This window comes from Coturnix japonica, chromosome 1 (genome assembly GCF_054131305.1).
Source record: "Coturnix japonica strain WE chromosome 1, WE-NBRP24, whole genome shotgun sequence".
Taxonomy (NCBI): domain Eukaryota; kingdom Metazoa; phylum Chordata; class Aves; order Galliformes; family Phasianidae; genus Coturnix; species Coturnix japonica.
Window position 1 is genome coordinate 148,292,468 of NC_140663.1, and position 20,355 is coordinate 148,312,822.

The window sequence follows — 20,355 nt, forward strand, 5'->3', positions numbered from 1 at the left end:
GCTCCAACCTCCCTGGCAGTTTAGGAAGAGCTGCACACTCCAAAGGTTCAGCAATTCATCATCATTTCCAGAAAGAAGCAAAAGAGCAGTGGTGGTGATTGCTGACTCTTTCCTAAGGGCAACGAAGGAACATATCTGTCAACCAGACATGACACTCAGCAAAAGTTAGCGCCAAATGCTACCCTATGCTGCTCATCCATGTGGCATTAATAATACTGACAGGAATGACCACTGCAGACCAAAAGTCACTAAAAGGAACTAGAGCATGGGTGGAAAAACTTGCAAGTGCCAGTTCCCCCTAACAAGAATTGTATTTCAGGTGAAAACAGAATATGCTTCTGGAAGTGGCACTGAAGAACAGATATTCTCATTTGTGGGCTGTTGTTCAGTATGTGACTGGGAAAGGATTAAGTCCACATTACAACTGTATTTTCAGTTAATGAGTCTAGTGAAAGGAGAAAATTAAAGAGAGTAACAGTATAAACAGACAGCTCTAAAAACAAGTGAAGATCAGCATACTCCCATATAGTCCATACAAGAGGTTACTAAACTGATCTCCAGAACAGCTCTACTATTCTAACTGTATACAAGTAAACGGGTGAAGATGGATGGCTAGATCCATGATGGAGTTCATAACTGAATCAGCATAACAAAATTGGGTACGTAAAGAGAATCAAAAGAAGAATGGTAGGGAAAAAAAAAAAAAAAAAAAAAAAAGGAAAAAAAAGTTCTGAAAGGGACACAATTAATTCAAAGATTTGCATGATAAAGTCATATGGAGATCTCATCCAAAGGCAGTGGAAGCTAAAGATGGCAATTCCTCCCAAAATGCCCCTCCAAAACAAACAAAACTGAAATCAACCAACAACAATACACAACCAAAATGAAATGATAGAGATAAGTAGATAAGTTCAAGTGTGAAGACTGAGAAGTAGTATTTATTGCCAGATATGAATAGAAGTAAATTGGGTTTGAGAGCCAGGAAGATTTCACAGTAAGACAAACTTAACTGAGGCTTCTAAAGACAGGAAGAAAAAAACCGAAGGCACAAAACAGAAAGTGATGCAACCTGAGATTCAGCTGGCAGTTAGCAAGACATCCATTTGTAAAAATACTGGCGTTAACACAAAGATGAAGTGTTGGTCTGATAATTCAGCAGAGAAATAAAGCTATCAACAGACAACTACAGGAATGTTTTAATATCTCTCTTGCATGCTTTCACTAAAAAGAGATAGTGTGATGAAATGGCTGTCACAGTTCGTATGTGCAAGTAAGGGACAAGACCTCATTTTCTGAACAAAGAAACATGGGCTAGAGAGCTTTAAAGGCACAAAAATGTTAAAAACTGTCCCATCAGTTGTGTCTCTGGAAGCTCATCACAGGTCCTTCTGTGATCATCCTTGAGAACACTTAATGGCTCAGGAGGTACAAAAAGGTTGGGAAACAGCAAACATGGTGTGCAACAAAAAAGAAGTTAAAAAACAATAGAATGGAATGTCATGTACTCTGGTATCAACATCACTTTTCATTCCTCTGCACAAAAACAATCCCAAATAGTTAGAAGGCAGATTAGAAGAATGAATCCCTATGGGGAGGAAATAACCTGTTGCACAAGTAGGAAAGAGAATAAAAAATGCAAGTTGCTACACTGAGAAAAATAGCAACTGTTCTTGTAAAACTGAAGCAAGCACAAGTGAACAACAGCACAGTGTCTCAAAAAATAAGAAATGAAAGGTAATTATCATAGTAAGGCTTATATATATTCATGTAGCGTGACACATGAAGTACTGAAGGCTCTTTATTCAGCCCTACTAAAAGGTTGTTTTGGGGCACTGCATTTCAGTAATAAGTGATTCAGTAAGTGAGAAGGGAGAGAGGATTGATTAGGGGTTTAGCAAACATTGCCTAGGAGGAAAGAGTGAAAGATTCTGAGGTGTTGAATATGAAGAAAAATGAGGAAGAATACAAAATAAAGTAGGGAAAAGAGGCACAGAGAGAAGGGGAATAATCTCTTTTTGATGGCTATGATGATCATAATGAAAGTCACAGACTTAAACTGAAGTGACAACAATTTAAGGCAAAATAAAGAAAACTTCTCAGCTGTATGGAGAATGGCAACACATCCACTGCATGCCCTGCTTCCACGAAATACATCCCTCACTGGCAGAGGATGTGTTCTTCCCACACTGCACATCCTTCCACTGCTTACTCAAATATCTATCAATCAGGATTTCTATAATTGGAGTTGAACCTGCCTTATGGCAGAGTGATGGATTAAGTAAGCAATCCCTTAAGATCACCTCTTGCCCTCTAATTTTTTTGTCCATCTGTGAAAACAGTTTTATCTTTTCGTTTTTGATAGTCAGAATAATCCTCTGACACCTAAGCCAATCTGCCAGTGCTGACATCGAGATGTGTGGCCCACACATGATACTTCTTGTGGAATCAAACCATGATATTTGACTACCCTACACTGTGCAGATGCAACGCTAATACAGAGTTCTGCCAATAGCCTGTAGTTACAAGGAAGGGAGTGGGAAAAGAGAGGATTGTTGCCATCAGAGGGGCAGAATATGCTCTTGCACCACAGCTACAGCAAACGCATTTACTGAATTCAGTTCATACTCTAGAAGGTGAGGGTGGAGATTTCAATTTCTATACCTGATTTTTTGCTGCTAGAATTCCCTTCCTTTTCTTTCCAAAGCTCAGTATGAACAGACGGCTGCAAGAAAAAGGGTTTATATGAAACAAAAGAGAAAAAGGATAAGACAGCGGTAGAGCTCTGAACACCACCTAATCCTGCTCAAACAAATCTGCTATTTTAGATATTTAAAGAAAAGAGCCTGCCTACTTGACAAACCAGAATGGTTCCAAAGAAACGATTACAACCTGTCATATCAGGTCAGCCTGAAAAGAGTTTTCATGCAGCCAATGATTCTATAAATTACATTTACAGTCACTTCATTTCCCAGCCTGAAGCAGTACAAGGCAGGGCAAAATGAACAGTGACAAAAAATATGCAGGTTTTACACACTGGGGTTGTAAAGAATAATATGGAGATGGGAATGAACTTGATTGAATTGCAATGAAAGATTAATTGTATGACGTGTGAGTAATTGGTTAATGGGACTGGGTCAGCACCTGGTGTCTGATGGTTTGAAAAGATGAGAATGCAGCTTCAGCTATTTGGAAAAGGTTTTGCAGGCCAAAATGTTCCCAGCTCTGTAACTTGCAGAGTCGGAGAAATGAAATAAATCTAAATGTAAATTACGGAGTCATCTGATAGTCAGAGCTATTTTTGCTTTGAGACTAATATTCATATTGTCAGTGTTTGAGGTGCAGGGATACAGAAAGGCCAGAATGGGCACCCAGAAAGGAAAAACATGGCCTGCACACGTGAACCTGAGTAAAACGTGATGCATTAACCTGGAAGTAATTAAAAAGAAAGGGCAGGGAGTAGCCTTGTTAGTGACTACTCAGTATATAATAGAAAGCCATTATGGTAATATGAAACTGTAAAAAATGAGGCCTTGTCTGCTCTGCAAGAACATTAACAAATGAATGACACTTTTCCCATGTAAAGAAGGATTGCCCCATTGTCCTTCACCAGCATTTTCTCTATCTTGTCAACAACCTGCCTGGATATTGCACTTCAGTGCAAAATTGGCTGCATTTCAGTTGTGTAATACTCACATGTTTTAGAAAGGTAATGAATAAACCTACAGCAACACTAAATAAAATATAATGTAAAGATTACTCCACTGGATGTTTTCATTCTTCCAGGTGACTTTAAAAGATTACTCAGGAAGCTGTGTTGTATTTTTTGGTAGAGTTTGGTAAGTCCACTCTGTATCTGTGAGAAATGAAGAAATTCCAGGTGATCAAATACAATTTTCTGTGACAATTTAAGACGCTTACAGCCTCCCATTGTAATACTTAGTGCTTTCTTAAAATGGATAGGGGATGAGGACTTCCATCTCAGCCTCTTACAGAGACAGGATTTTAAACCTGGCCTGCCACATTTGCCTATTGTATCAAGAATTAATGCTCTACTTCTAGCACTATGGGCAAGACCCTACCACTTTATTTGATCACACCAGTATTAAGCAGAGCATACAGAGATATGATCAGAAAAGAAGGATTGCAAAATGATTGGCAAGAAGCAAAGGACATACAAAGAAACTTGAAAAGCTTTTGCAAATAAAAGAGAAATGTGAAAAAGAGAAAGGAAAGCATAGGCTGGTCAGAGGGGAGAAAATAACAAATGGCACAGATATGTTTGAAGTATTTAATCTCTTTTCTGAGTCAGTTTTCTTAACAACAGTTACCAGTGATGTAGAGAAATGATTTTATAAGGAGTTAGAAACTTAGGGTAGGATAGAATAAGGATGTACTGATAGAATAAAGAAATTGGTGTTTTAACCACTGATGAGCAACTCAGCACCACGAGGCTGCTCTCACTTCTCCTCAAGAGGATGCAGAGAACTTCTACACCATATCAGGGGCATCTCCACCCCTCCTTTTTCACTGGTCTTAACGTCTGTAGGGATGTTTCTCTCAGCATTTCTCTCCTAGTTGCTCTCTCTCCTAGTTGCACTATCTCCTAGCTGCTGTTACAAGCAAGAACAGGCTCAGAAGTACAGTTCTGCTGTCTTCATGATCTTCAAGACCTTGGGAATATTAAGAACCATCCAAGTGATCAAGAGGAAGGTAAATATACTCTCTGTCTGACTAAACAGACAGGTCCAGAGGAATTAAAATTAAATAGCTTAGTTTTCATAAATGATAACGTGCAAGAACAAATTGCTACACAGTAATTTACAGTCACTGAAAATAGCACTCTTGAACATTGTTTTCCCCTCAGAGGTACTCACTCAGCATTCAGGGCTGATGTGACACCTGGCAGGAAGGAAAATGGTGAAGAGGCCCACAAACCACTGTGGCAAAATTAGGAGGAGAAGCCAACCTTGCACAAGCTCCAGGCCACTTGCAACAGGCTTCTGGACCATGAGTGGCTTGATAGAAACTGGCCAACAAAGTGAGGCCATGATGGAAAGCCAACACTGAGCTGCTGAATAAACAGTGTCATTTATTTCTTTGATGGGATTCAGTGGATCAGAAGACACTGCCAGATCTTTTGACACACTCTGGTCATATCCCTGACATTAATCCAGACAATTTATTTCTTAAACAGACCCCATGTAATTTTTTTTTTCTAGATAAAATTGTAATATTATCATTATCATATTTTCATCTATGTAGCTTAACATAAATACCTCACAATTCATATAGAAAAATGAGGAGGACATTTTGCACTGGATCCTGACTGGCCATGGTTCCAGTTCTATTCCAGGTTTATTTTGAACTGGTTGGATTACAGAAAAGATTACATCTGGAAAATGTACAGATGGTACCTGGACATGAGGACTTGCAAGCATTTGGGATAATAGGATTAAAGTCTTAAATTACTCTGTAAATTGGAGGCATAGTATAAAATGAGAATGATGTGATTCAATAAACAGCAAAGGGTAATACTTAAAGGGATTAATATGACAACACAAATATGGAGAGCTTGATTAATTCAGCAGTGTATTGTCAAGCAATCCTAATTCAAGACAACAAATTACCATTACAGTTGTAATTATTCCATTTTTTGCATTTTGGGATGTATTCATAATAATGTAGTAGTACACAAATTATTGTTTTTTATGTGACGAGAGTTCAGCTAGATTTTCTATGTCCAGTTTCACTTCAGTAAAGGAGCAGAAAGAATGAAGCACAGTCAGTGGCAAACAGATGAAAACAACTGAGATAATAACTTTGGAAATCCAAGTTCAACTCGGAATGGTTAAATGAGTTTCTGTCCAAAAGAAAAGGTTAAGGAAAAGCAGCTTGTAGATGCATGTAGGTATATACATATGCACATATATATGTACACATACATCATGTGTGTGTCTATGTATGTATGCATGTATATATTCACATGCTTGCATACTTGTTAAATACGTGTATACGTTATTAGGAAAAGGTTACGTATTAGGAAAAGATTCTTCAAGCAGAGGGTGGTAGGGCACTGGAACTGGCTCCTCATGACACTGCTCGCAGCACTGAGCCTGCTGAAGTTCAAGAAGAATTTGGACAGTGCTCTCAGACACAGTGTTTGAATTTTGGATGGCACTGTGTGGAGATGGGAGTTGGACTTGATGATCCTTGTGGGTTTCCTGCAACTTGGGATATTCTGTAATGCTGTGATTCTTGTTGCCTTGACATGTTATCCCCTCAGAGAGTGCGAGCTAAGCGAGGAAGTTCATGTACAATTGACAATATACCTGTTTCAATATAAAGTGCTCTCCACTCATCCACAGTACAGGAAAAAATCCTGTTTTCAAGCCTGTCTAAACTGGTCTTCTCTGAGGCTGTTTCTTTTTTATATGAATAACACCACATAGGGCTTCAGTACTGCTTCAGTGCCTTAGCTATGCTAACCCTTTTCTTAGCCAGGTTACAGCACAATGCGAATGCCTCCTCCACCAGTTTCATATGTGACCAGTTGACTACAATGCTGCCCCTGCATTCATGACCCACCTACCTTAAAACAGATGCTGAACAACTGCAAGACAACTCATAGAAAAGATTTCAATGAAGCTTTAACTTATTTTTTCAAGCCACAGTTGCTCACCAATTCCCGGGGGCATCCTTGTTTGGAAGCAGACAGGAAGCCTGTATATAAATAGACTTACAATTTTATCCAGGTCTGTGAAGTCTTAGGCAAACAGAGTCTAACACCAGTTCTATAAGCAATTTTCTTGTTCTCCTGAATTTTGAACTGAGATGAAAGATACACAGTTTCCCAAAGTAGTGAGTTCATCTAACAGTTTGCTAGCACTCCTAATATAATCCTAATCTTGCTCTCCAAATATACATTTGCCAGGTTTCAGAGAGACAAATAGATTTAAAGCAAAATCTGGACAACTGCTATAAAAGCCAAAGTTGAGGGCATTTTTGAAGGCATATTACATTCTAAACCATTATCATGTGGAAAATTCAAATAAAAATTCAAATTATTTTTTTCTCCCCTAAAGCTCCTCTCTTCATTCCAGAAATGCCATTCTCCCAAATGCCATTATAAACTGAATGAAAATCTACAAGATTTCTGGAATGAATATGTTGAGTAAGTGTGAAAGTAAGTTTTAGAGAATGCAGATTTAGACACTTATTTCAGTACTGAGTCAACTACAGTTCACATAAATACAAATGTTCTCCCCTCTGTGATTCTAATTAGATGCTCAAATTGGAAATTGCTATTTGGCATAAAATAAATCAAGGTAATATTTCAACAAGATTTCATCAAGTTTGTCATTTAAGATGAATGTATTCACACTTTCTTTGTAAACAAAAAAATGTGAGCTCAGTGAAGTAACTTGCCATCATAATGAAGAAGAGAATACTAGCTAGGAGCACCTGCAGGGGTATTGTTAACCATATATTTTTAAAATCATTCAAATTTGTACACAGCACTGCAGACACACCTGCTGGCATTTTGTTAGGTACTTGGAAAGCATTGGGCAGAACTTGCACAGGGGAAGTAAGAACTGACATTTGTGGAAAGAAAATGAGGAAAACAATGACTACTGCCTCCGATGGGGAAAGAAAATGTCTGGACTGAGAGTAAATCTGAGATTTCATCCTCAAATAGAACTCAGCATATAATGCTATGCCCTATACAGTCCAACACTGAGACTACTGATCTTAACTTGGCAGTAAAGAGTAGGCTACAAATGATCTAATTTATCTCAATTCATATCAGCTTAGTGGATTTGGAATAGTTTACATGAAAATAGGTAACAAGGGAGTCACAAAAGCATGGATTTTTAAAGTCTGTAAGAAACAATGACTTTTCGTAATGCCTGATCTTTTTTAATTGATATCTCTCTTGTAATCAGCAAGGAAATCATGAAGAACAGGAAGGGATTTTTGCTTTGGAAATGTAAGAAATAAAAAATTAAAAGGGTTTTTTTTTCTGTTTTGTTTGTTTGTTTGTTTTTTAAGAAAAGGGAAATCACTCTCAATTTCAAGGTGAAATACAAAGAGATATATGCAAGTTTATTTTTTAACAAAAAATAAGTAAACAGTAATCAATAAATCATTGGACATAAGTGGCTATATACTTCAACATACAACCATTAAGCATAAAACTGAAATACCATAAAATGATTCTGCTGACACCATTTGCAAAAACAAAGCTCTTGTGGCAACAAGAATGATCAGTAGAGGGGAAAAAAAAAATCACAAAATTAAGGTTGTTTTTTTTTTTTTTCATGTAAAACCACTTAAATCAGAAGGGATGCAAAATGAGTGTAAATAATGAATAGCGTAAAGAAAGATAATTGCTATCTTCTTTCTTCCTTTCCAAGGATAAGACTAAAATGACATCCAGAGACACTGAAAGACAGCAAATCCAAATTTAAATAAAGAAGAACAGCCTTATTAAGTAGGCAAAACAAAATGTGTAGCCAACCTGTGGAACGGATTGTCGCAGGAGGCTCTTGAGATTAATAAAACCAGTATGTTTATAGAAGGTCCATACATAATCGTATTAATAAAACTGTCCAGCTATAATGTCAAACATCCAAATCAAACAAAAATAAAAAGATGGAACCCAAAGTTTCACAAGTGATCTGTAAAGAGAAAACATATCAGGAACCTGGTGATGTCAACATTTGGAATCCTGCAAGCATTTGGTATTAGCTGCTAAATAATGCAAACTAACCTATGAATTCTGACACACTAGTGCAAAAATCAGTCAGTGTCAATACCCACAGTATAACAATTCCTAAATTAGCATGCAGTTCAGTTTCTACATTCCATTACAAGTTGTTCTTCCTGATAGTTGCCTAAAATGTAAATTTTCTTAAAGATCAGTCAACAGAAATAGATTTTTTTAAGTAACGAGGAAAGAAATTGCAAAATTCCATTATAAAAGTGGCTTTCTTCGGGAAAAGACTGAATGCAGACTTTACTTGAGATATTATAAAGTCAATGCAATTATTGAAAAAAGAAAAAACAAACCACCAGAGAGAAACCTATAGCTTAAATACTCCGCGGTGTAGTTGTTGTAATAGTTGTAATGGTAGTAGTTGTAGTAGTAGTAGTGCTGTGGCAATACTGAACTGAGGACAAAGTACAATCAAATCTATGGGGACAGCTGATGTAATTTATTGAAACACTGCTGCAGCTGGGACAGGAAAAAAGAGAATAGTGTGAGATAAGCTTTCTAATATGCAAGACACATTTTCAGGGCCTGACAGGGACTTGACAGAGTTCAATAGAGTGAAGTGCTGAGTCCTGTACCTGGGCGGGAATAACTCTGTGCATGAGCACATGTTGGGACTGACTGGCTGAAAAGCAGATTTGCAGATAAGGCTCTGGACATCTTGGTGGAAAGGTTGTCCATAAGACAGCGGTGCACGCTCACAGCACGGAAGGCCATCACAGGAAAGAAGTGTTGCCAACAGATGCAGAGAGCTGATCCATCTCATGACGAGCCATATTTGGAGTGCTGGGTACAGTACAGGAGAGTTGTGGATAGATTGGAAAGGTCCAGTGAGGGGCCATGAAAGTGATGAAGGGACTTTCCTTCCCAATAATGAAAGTCTGAGAGAGCTGGGACTTAACTATAAACAAAACAAATTTCACAGAAATGACTGATACCAACTACTGAAATATGATTAAATCTTATCATAAACTAGTTTTGATTACGCTACACCACTGCCTTGAAAAATGCAACGCCTTTCAGTAGATACAGACCATTATATGAGGTACTGAAGATATCTCTGTCTCTGCTGCCTCTGGATTACCCATAATATGAAATTTTAAGGGAACTATCCCATTTCATTACTTCAAGATAACAAGTATTAAGAAATTAAAATATGCATATGGGGAGGTGTAGAAGCAGAGCACCCCAGGGGAGCAGTTCACAATATTGTTTCGTTCGTTCTACCTTTTTTTTTCTGGCATGTAAGAACTGGATAGACTGGATAATCAGGCAGGGAGGAACCTGATGTGTTTCAACAAAAGCAAGTGTAGCGACTTGCACCTGGGGAGGAATAATTGCATGCATCAGTACAGGAGATGACCTGCTGGAGAGGAGCTCTGCAGAAAAGGACCCAGGGGTCCTTTTATATACCAGGGGTCCTGGTGGATAATAGGTTTGCCATGAGCAAGCAGTGCACCCATGTTGCCAGGAAGGACAGTGGTATTCTGGGGTGTATTAGAGAGAGTGTGGCCAGCAGGTCAAGGTAGGTGATCCTCCCCCATCTACTCTGCCCTGGTGAGGCCACTGTGTCCAGTTCCAGGTTCCTTAGTTAAAAAAGATGAATCTCATAGAAGGAGTCTAGTGAAGGGCCACAAGGATGGCAAAGAGCCTGGAGCATCTCCCATATGAGAGTAATCTGGGTCTGTTCACCTTGAGAAAAGAAGACTGAGAGGGGATCTGAAAAACTTTTTAACTATCTAAAGGGAGCTGGGAGGCAAATGGATGAGGCCAGGCTCTTCTCAGTGGTGTATAGCAATAGTACAAGGAGTAACAGCCTGAAACTTGAACATAGGATGTACCACACTGACAAACAGAAGAACTTAATGGAAAGGGTGACAGAGCATGGTCAAGTTATCCAGAGAGGTTGTGGTGTTTCCTTTCATGGAGATATTCAAGACCTGTGAACATCTACCTGTGCAGTCTATTGTAGGAAATACTTTAGCAGAGGGGTTGAACTCAGTGATCTTTTGTGGTCCCTTCCAACCCCTGTAGTTCTGTGATTCTGTGATTCCATGATTCTCATTATTTCTACAGTAGAAATATCCAAAAGGTCACTAAAGATATTTCAAAATTGTAATCTGATCTAGAAGACAGGAAAAAGGTTATGGTATTATTAATGTGCTCAACTATAAATCAGCTGAGGCTGTATCATAAAGGGATTTCAATGAAACACTTCTACAGGAGTAGCTACCTTAAATCTAAACAAAAGACTACACTAGAGGGTTGTGGGTTTTTCTCCATTTATTTATTTATTTATTTATTTATTTATTTATTCATGTTGAAGTACAGTGTGTGGCCTTGGACTGACAGTCATTGCTTTTTATTATCTTTGGATTTATTTCTTGTTTCGCACTTGGACACTTCTCTCATTTTTCTGTCTGAGTATGTTTGTAGCATGACTAAAGTTGTATGAGAAAATTCTCATCCTGTCCTTTTTTCTGAACAATTTGTCTCTAAATAGCAACTCATATCCTGCCTTTCACCATTCATTACTGTTAGATAGTAGATAACTGGCCTATGTGAACCGAGTCACTGATCTCAGTCCTATCCTAGCAAAGTGCAGGAATACTGTCACAGCTGTCATTTGTTGGCACCTTATTTATAGACTCGATAGCATATTAATCAGTATCTCATGTAAAAGTGCATCACAACATTCTCTTTAAAAGATGTCAGTACTTTTTTTCAGTATTGCAGTGGTACCATACAGTATGTTGTCAAAGAGCCATCTGATGCTGCTTCAGTGATTTTATGTTTTCCTTCATAGACTATATAGACTATAAATTATATAGTCTATAGTCTATTTATATAGACTTTAAAAAGTACGTCACAGATAAATCCTTTACCTATGGGTAAGAACAAGACTTTAATTGCCTCCAAGCCAATCAGAAATATTATTTTGAGCTTTTCTGTATATGAATGCTATTTTGTGGTATGCAAGCAAAAAATCAGGGGTATTATATACATTTAGAATAAGAAAACTTCTTTACATTCAAGACAGTTTTACCCTGTGTCCACATTAAAATCATGGTTAGTTAACCATATCTTTCCAAATCTGTAATGTACCATCAACCAGTCTAACTGGAAACTTAGAAACATATGCAACAATCTGCAATACGTTGCCAGTCTCAGCAACATGTGAGCATCACAGTGTTGTATAAATCACACCAGCTGAATGGTCTGAAGTGTGCAAATACTTTTCCTTCTCTCTAGCTATTTCTTCAAAGCTTAACATAGCAGTCTATTTCCTGACTGGCCATGCTGACATGGTGTTCAGGTTAAAGACCTGAAGAGCCCAATCCAGATTTGCTTGTTTTCAGCCTGGTGATTTTTCTTCAAGTTACAGCTCAACTGTAGAAGAAGGAATGCTGACAAACATGATGCTCTAGTTAGATGTAAAATAAGCACCTAGAGACAGAGATTTCTTCAGCTGTCTCTGTTACCGGCTGAAAATGGTCACCAAACAACATGGAAAATCAGTGTACTTAGGACAGCTTCCCTTTGGACTGTTTCTATCTTTCTTCCGTTGTAGTCTGTGACCAGGCCACTCTCTCAGAAGATAAAACTCGAAATGGATCACTGAGCAGACATTCCCATTCCTCCACTCTAGTAGCATGACAAGAGCATCTGGCATCTGTTCTTCCTTCAGGGATTTGTGACCACTGAGCTGACTGAAGGTTTTTCAGAATGGCTTTTTCAAAACAAAGCATTCACTTTTTTAGCAGAGCACACATGCAGAACAGAGAGTTAAAAATAACATAACCTTCTTTGGATATTTCCTATCCTCTCTCAAAGCAAATTTTCCTTGAAGCTTTGATATATTCTAGTTAGCCCAGTATATGCAATCTGCTTCCTCCGATTTATGCCTTTCTCTGCCAGAGACTCCTTTCCAGCTGCTGGTAACTACTTATTATTCATCTTCATTCACAGTAAACTCTACCATCTTTAAAGCTTCCTTGTCTTTCCTGAAAGTAGGTCTAGCCTGGCTAACTAAAATTTCCCTTCCTGACTAAACTACTCCTCAATAACTGACTTCTCAAGAGAGAAACTACATGGTGTAACATTGCATTTCTTCCATCTCCTGTACCTTTCTCTATTCTCCTAATTTTACCTCTTAAAACCTTTAATTCTTAGATGGCAAGTAGAATATCTACTTGAAATGGAGATAGAGAGAGTGCGGACAAGCAATCAGATTGGCATATTTTCATTCTCTTCTATTATTAATATTAGTATTGATATTATAAATATATTGTACATATTATACTATGAAAATATTACCAAATGGTGCTCAGACACATTTTTCTAAGTAAACAGGAACAGAGCTTTTATTTTTTAACAGGGTAAAGAAATGATAAGGAGGTATCCAGAACTATGAAATTTCCTATAGTCTCAGGAAGGACAGATGACATCTTCTGTGAGAAACAGTTATGTACATATAATCCCCTTCTACTTCAAATATCACTGGGAAGAGTATTTACTTAGGATGTGGAAAGTCCACATTAAATTTCTTCTTTTCTGTGAAGGATTTGAATCCAGTGTTGATACCCTACAAGAAAATTGTCTGGCAAGGTAAGTACAGGATTATACTAAGAAAGAGTAGGACATCTCAGAACATGAACACTTGCATCCAAGTCTTTGTTCCAGCTCATGTACAATTAACAAGAAAATTAAAATAAATCTCTTTGGAAAAAGAGATTGCAGGTGTCCCCAACCAAATAAGGAACAAAGCCAAATTCTCGTCACTTTAAAATTGTTCTCCAACCACTGTATTAGTGAGGGAAAGGTTTGTGGTTACCTTCAGATTTATGATTCAGCTGCTGGAAAATAAATTACCAGCACAGCCCTCATTGTAATATATAGATCATTATGGGCCATAGTGCTGAGATCCGGATTTTATTTTGCCAAAGATCCCTGTGAATAAGTAAGGAGATTTCTGAGTAATAGGAATACACAGTTCAGATTTATCTCAGAAATAATGGATGCTTTCCTGAAAAGGACTGTGAGATTTGGCTTTGAACATAAAGACGACTTTGTATTGCTAAGGCAGTAATAAATCTTCTGCGGATGGCAATTTACAGATTTCATGAGAATTCCATTTTTTTTAATTAAAAATATTCTAATCTAAAACTAAATAAAAATATTTACCAATCTGATATATAGTTTTTTTCACAGTCCTCATGTAAGTCACACTACATAAACAGTGGCTTTTTGTAGGTAATATATTAATATATGGGAATTATATTTGGAAAGTGTGCATCTTCTAACATGATCAAACACAGAGCTTAGTCACATAAATATAAATGAAAACCTGATTGTATTACTGTTTGCAGATGCACAGTGCGCTACACTGATAACAGACAAGCAAGTGCACGCGCTATAGGTTATGCAGGACAAAGAAGGATTTTGGGTTGCCAGTCTCTGTTGCTGAATTTGTTACAAAAAAAGGAACGGATACCTTGATCTGTAATGACATTTTTCTAGCAAAATGTCTGAAAATAAAACACCTGTGGAAACTGTTGAGAAGTATACAAAGAAGATGAAGAGATGTATCCCATCTCCATAATTGTCCTGAATATTTGACTGAAAAGAAAAGAATACAAGGAGCCTTTTTATTATTTATTTATTTATTTTCCCTTTAAAAGTCTTCTCTGCAGCAGATGGTTAGTTGCTATTTCCATAGAGTCTAAGTGGGCATCATTTCAATGTCTTAAGCAAAGACATACCTACAGCAGAAAAAGTGCTCAGAACTAATTGCTGATAAACATTTTCAGTAATAGATGGTTTTTCCCTTTTGAACATCTAAGGATTCTAAATATTAGTTATTATTTATTTGATGAACACTTGCTTTATGCTCTTTTTTATAAACTGAAAACATTTCCAATGGAAGCTGTGAGAAAAATAGAAATATTTTTGGATGTTTACCAACAAATGCACACAATAGTACATTTAAATCTGGCCTTTCAACAAAAATTATTTGTATTCCATTTTACTTACTTTAGATTTCCAGAAAGAATCAGATTTAGAAGGGAAAGTTCATTTTCAAATGGGGATGACATTTTAAATGGTCATTTTCCTTGACAGTTAGTGTAATTTTGACTTTCAAATTACTTCTGAAAAGAGGATTTAGAACTGTAAACCAATGTGATACTTAGAAAAAAAAATTTCCTGTGACCTGTGGGAGCAAACTGAAATGACTGAACAGAAATGTAAACACTAGCTAACCTCTTCTGCTTACTTGTGAGAAGCTATGGATTATTTCAGATGGCACATCTGATTCTAGACTGCACAACCCTGTAGGAAAAACTGAATTTTGCTTCCTCGGTGATCACAAAAAAGTTTTTTTACAACTGTTGCTGGGAATTACTGCTTCAGAAGCTACTGTCTGTACTCCCCATTTCTCTCTCATATGAATGCATGTAAAGCATGCAGCTAATGAGGCTCCTAAAAATACAGGAAGTAAAAGAGGTTCAGGAAGCAAGGCACAGTAGCATGTCACTTGTCATCCCCATCTTGGCTTATGCCATGGCTCTGCCTTGCACTTCAGCAAGGCCTCCCGAAACAAACCTGTGATGTAATGGGCTGGTGATCCCATCACCACCTCAGAGTCAGCATGAGGTTGCAAGAAAGTAAGAACCAGCTCTCCTCCTTGCACATCTCAGCTTGTTTTGAAATACTCTCAGTTACACCCTGCTTTGGGTTTCAAAGGAGGAGATGGGAGAAGTTGGCAAAGGGCTGGGCTTGTACAAGAAAGCTCATGTGGTCCCACCACAAGGAGGGTAGGCTGATGTAAGTGGGACAGACCAAGTCCCAGAATCCACGTGATCTCCATAGGTTTCCAGAATGGGCAAGCACCTATGCAGTTACAGACTCGTTAAAAATCTCTCTAGGCAGTGCAGACTTGGACAGAAAGTACAGAGATCAGAAGTTTAAGTAGAAGCATGAATACCCCACCCCGTCTGTCATTCTAAACTAGTGAACAGCAACTTGAAGTGTTCTATCCTCAAGCAGAAAGTTGGAGACTGTTACCTAAAACTACATCTAAATTCATTTGTTTGATAATATGTACTGATTTCTTCTTGTATATTGGCATATAGCCAGACTTCCAGCCTCAGACAGCAGAAAATAATAATAATAATAATAATAGAAGACTCATTTCCTTTTTCTCTGAGATAATTTGTATGTTAAGATTCATTCAAATTTTCTGTCCTTGGTCATGCATTGGTCTATGCAGGAAAAACAAACTACTGCAAAATTCACCTAATAACAGCAAACTCATGTCCTTGGATATAGATGCCATTTGTCTTTCTAGATGATTTTTATCCTAGGATCACTTAAATGGGGAGAGAAAAACAAAAGTTTACAGGTAAGTTATAATATATTTTCCTGTTCTTCTCCCTGAGCAGATAAACTGGCCATTTCTTAGCAGCCACTTTCATTTGTCAAGGCAGATATCCAGATGAAATAATGTTTAGTATTAAAAAAGTTTTACCAAATATTCTTGGTATAAAAGCAAACTAAAACTTCTGCTTACAAGTGCAATTGACTACGACAGACATATTCAAAATATGTACCTTGATGGATTGCTGCACTGATGATAATATGCTATGAGCTGCACTTCTCAGCATTTGCCAGTAAGTGAGAAGTTATGACTACCCCTTTAATGTGTTCCTAAGAACTCGACTTTGATTTTTACCAACAAAGGAATCTTACTTGATTTTGCTTAGAAAGCCTGCATTTTTGAGAACTGTGTATCTTAGAGTCATATCTGTATCCTGTGATCCTCTTAATCTTTTGCTGATATACCGTGATATACTTTGTGCTGATATAAAAATGTAGTAAAAATAAAAATCAGGCATCATTCTTTCCTAATAAATTTCATAGCTAGTAAGGATATGCTGAAGGACTGTGGTTATTGCCTGAGGATAGAAGTCCTCAAGGAATTCCTTGTAACTGAACAGTATAACTAACATATAATCCTATGAATCTCAGAAAGATATGTGAATACATGGCTGAAATAAATTAAAAGTAAAAAAAAAAGCAAAAAAAAACAAACAAAAAAGCCTACACCTACAGCACTAAGGTTATAAGAATAGCTGCAATCATTTTAAAACAGAACATTAAAAAACTCTACAAATAAACTGGGTGAAAATCATGGGTGATTTAAAATTAGTATCTGTAAACAGCTCATTAGCATGGAAAGGAGAAATAGGTCTTAGCAATCCTGAGACAGCTGGAGATATTTTTTAAAGCTAGACTGAAGATTACAGTTTGTATGATTAATCATTATTACTTGCTATGCTTTATCAGATATAAGACTGAATTGTTTGTTTAATTCCACAGACACGTTCTAAGGTGCTTCACAGACAAACTCAAACTGACAGGAGCCCTACTCCAAAGAACTTGCATCTGGTTTATTTATATATTGTTAGAAATATGAGAGCCCAGGAGAGCATATCACTGCATTTAAGTTATTCATGGGTGGGAGGTGGGAGAGAAAAATATGTTTCTTCTGTTCAACCCAAGAGAGCTGTCAGCCTTTAGGACTCTGAGACGTGTATTTGCTTTGAAAGTGCAGCAAATAGAGAATGAAATCTAGACAAAGGACAATCTAAATAGCTAGAACAAATGAAACAACTAAAATAAACTTCCCCTAGAGGACTCAACAGTTTTCACAGCTACTTCAGACACACTGACACTTGTGATTATAATGAATTTTGTAACTGAGCTGGCTTTTCCTACTAGATTTTGCAAAAGAAAAAACAGAATAACAACTAACTCACACTTTTTGCATCTGAAAAAGGCTTGGAGAAACCTTCTATTCTGTGGTCTCCTGTGCTTTCAGGACAAGAAAAGGCCATGGAACATGGAAATGCTTCCTATCTTGACATCAACGTGAATCTTTTCAGCTGAAATTGCCAGAAACATGGTAAGCATGTTTCTATCAAGTCAACCTTATTGATCTATGCAAGTGACTCTGACCTTAATGCCTCCTAATTATTTTGATAGAAATAAAAATAGATATGATCACAATACCACTATTTGATAGAGCAAATTCTCAGCTACAAAATGTTATTTTTCAACATAGTCACCATCATTAGCTGATTTGTCCAGATGAGCTGATTAAGACACTCTTCATTCCATGGTGTGACAGCTGTGCATGGCCTCCTGGAATGTGGCTTGTCTTTCATGTCACCATCACCAAGGCTGAAATGCACCACTCACTGCCTCGCTGTGCTGACATCCACTTTTTGGTCTCCATAAACATTCAGAAAGTGTTGATGAATGTCAGTGGGTTCAATTTTTTTCCTCATAGAGGAATTCAGTGGCACACCTTTGCTTCATGCACACTTCATATCAATTGCCATTTTGACAGACATCCCCTCCGCTGCCATCTGTCACATGACAACAAAATGTAATGGAATATTGGCGGGAAGGCTTGACCTCTAACTGCTGTACCACCAACACCTGCTTCTGACATGGGCCAATGTAATAAAATAGGAGGCAGTACTTCTGAAGCAGCCCTCCTACCTTTCTGCCCCTTTTCTTCCAAGGGAAGAGATACAGGGATTACTTAACAACAGCCAATTTCAAGTGAAAACAAAGCATGTTAAGAATGTTCCAACTAGCAAAAATCTCCAGTTGAATTAGATCAAATAATTCAAACAGAAGATCAAATTTTATTGAAATCTTGTTTTTTTCTGCTGCTAACAAAGCTTTTTATTTGCTTCCTTTTAAATATGGAGATCTTCAAGTGTTCTTCAACCTCAATCCTGCCTCATTTTTACAGATTAAGGCAGATTCTTGAGAAGTGAACACCTCTAGGGTATAAAAGTTTCAGAGTACAAGTTTATATGTTAGTCAATAATAAGTGATTATCTGTATAGACACATTGCTACTGGCAGTAATTATTATAGTGATATTCAATGCACATTTGAAAGCTACCACTATAAATATTTCTTACCACATATCAAATATGACAGAGAAAAGTCAATATGACCTGTAGACATGGTGGATGTCCTCCTGACTCATTCTGACAAGGTGCTGACATCTACCTAATGACAACGTCAAGTCCGCATACTTGAACTCATCCTTACTGAACACATACACTTCTTTGATTTATAACTAGAAGCCAGTACAGGCACACACAAATATGCACACATATATGCTCATCATTGCGAACTGCTGGAAAAGGTTTTGGTTAATAAATTATAATTGTTTCTTCAAAGTAATAGACCTAAATCAAAGGTCATTTTTCAAAAATAGGCATGGTACAATGAAAACAATGCAAGATTAATAGCTTCCCCCAGTTGCCAACCTCTCCCAGCATCATGCAGATAAGATGAAAAAGCCTCTGAGAAAACAGATCATGATTAATTTACATATATTCTCTGCCCTGATGTGAAATCGTTTTTGGTAGATAAAGGCTTTTTCTTTTCCCTTGAATGTTGTGTGAAGTCTGAAAATGAAGAGTTCATTCATGAAACCTAATAACAATTTTCCCCTTAAAACATCTTCCTTTTCCAGTTTTCTAAGAATTCTTGTAAGAACAGTAATTTTCATTTGAGCTGAGAAAAGTCCAGAGGAACCTACCCATTGAAAAGACGGTACTATGAGCACAGAGGGCACCATGAACGGTCTGAATACCATGTGCCTTGACTTACTTCTTTTGTTCCTAAATGAGCCATGCAGAGGGCTGCACATATCAAGCTAAGCTTACAAAGGCAGAAATCACTGAAAGCCTTCCTCACTAAACCTCTGCTGTGAGGGGAGAAAGAATTTCCCACAAAACAGGAGAGAAAGAGGTTCACACTCAGTGAAGGTGATAGCTGATGGTCTCAAAGTGGAGATGGCATTAAGGGCCCAAAGACAACTCTACACCGTGAGTTCACTTTTTCAAGCCATAAGTTTTGCCTGAAAGAGAACTAGGCATGCACCCAGCTATCATATTTAGAGCTTTAAGTATTTAAAACGAAATACTGACTAGTTGAGACTAGTCAGCTGAAATTTACTTCCATGCAGCATCCACTTCAATAGAGATGAATAGCCAGACGTGCATTACATGAGGACTTCTCCAAAAATAATTCCTCCTGTGCAATTATGTTGGCCCATGATGTCACAGGTGGATGTTGTTTGTGTGTCAGTAGAGATCAAACCTTCCAACCATTCCATTACATTTTGTTGCTATGGGACAGATGACAGCAGAAGAGCAGTCTGTCAGAATGGTGTCTGACATGGAAGTGTGTATGAAGCAATGATATGCCACTGAATTCCTCCACGCAGAAAAAAATTCACCTACTGACACTCACTGACACTTTCTGAATGTTTATTGAGACCAAACAGTGGATGAGAGCACAGCGAGTTAGTGTGTGGTATGTTTCAGTAATGATGATGGCAACAGTGGGTCACCTCCACTGGTGCGTATTTTTATGAGTGCAGTGTGCAGGATCTTACTCATTGCTGGTGAAAGTGTATGGCTAATAGTGGTGGCTATCTTGAAAACCAGTGTTTTGTAGCTGATAATTTGCTCTATGAAATAGTATTAT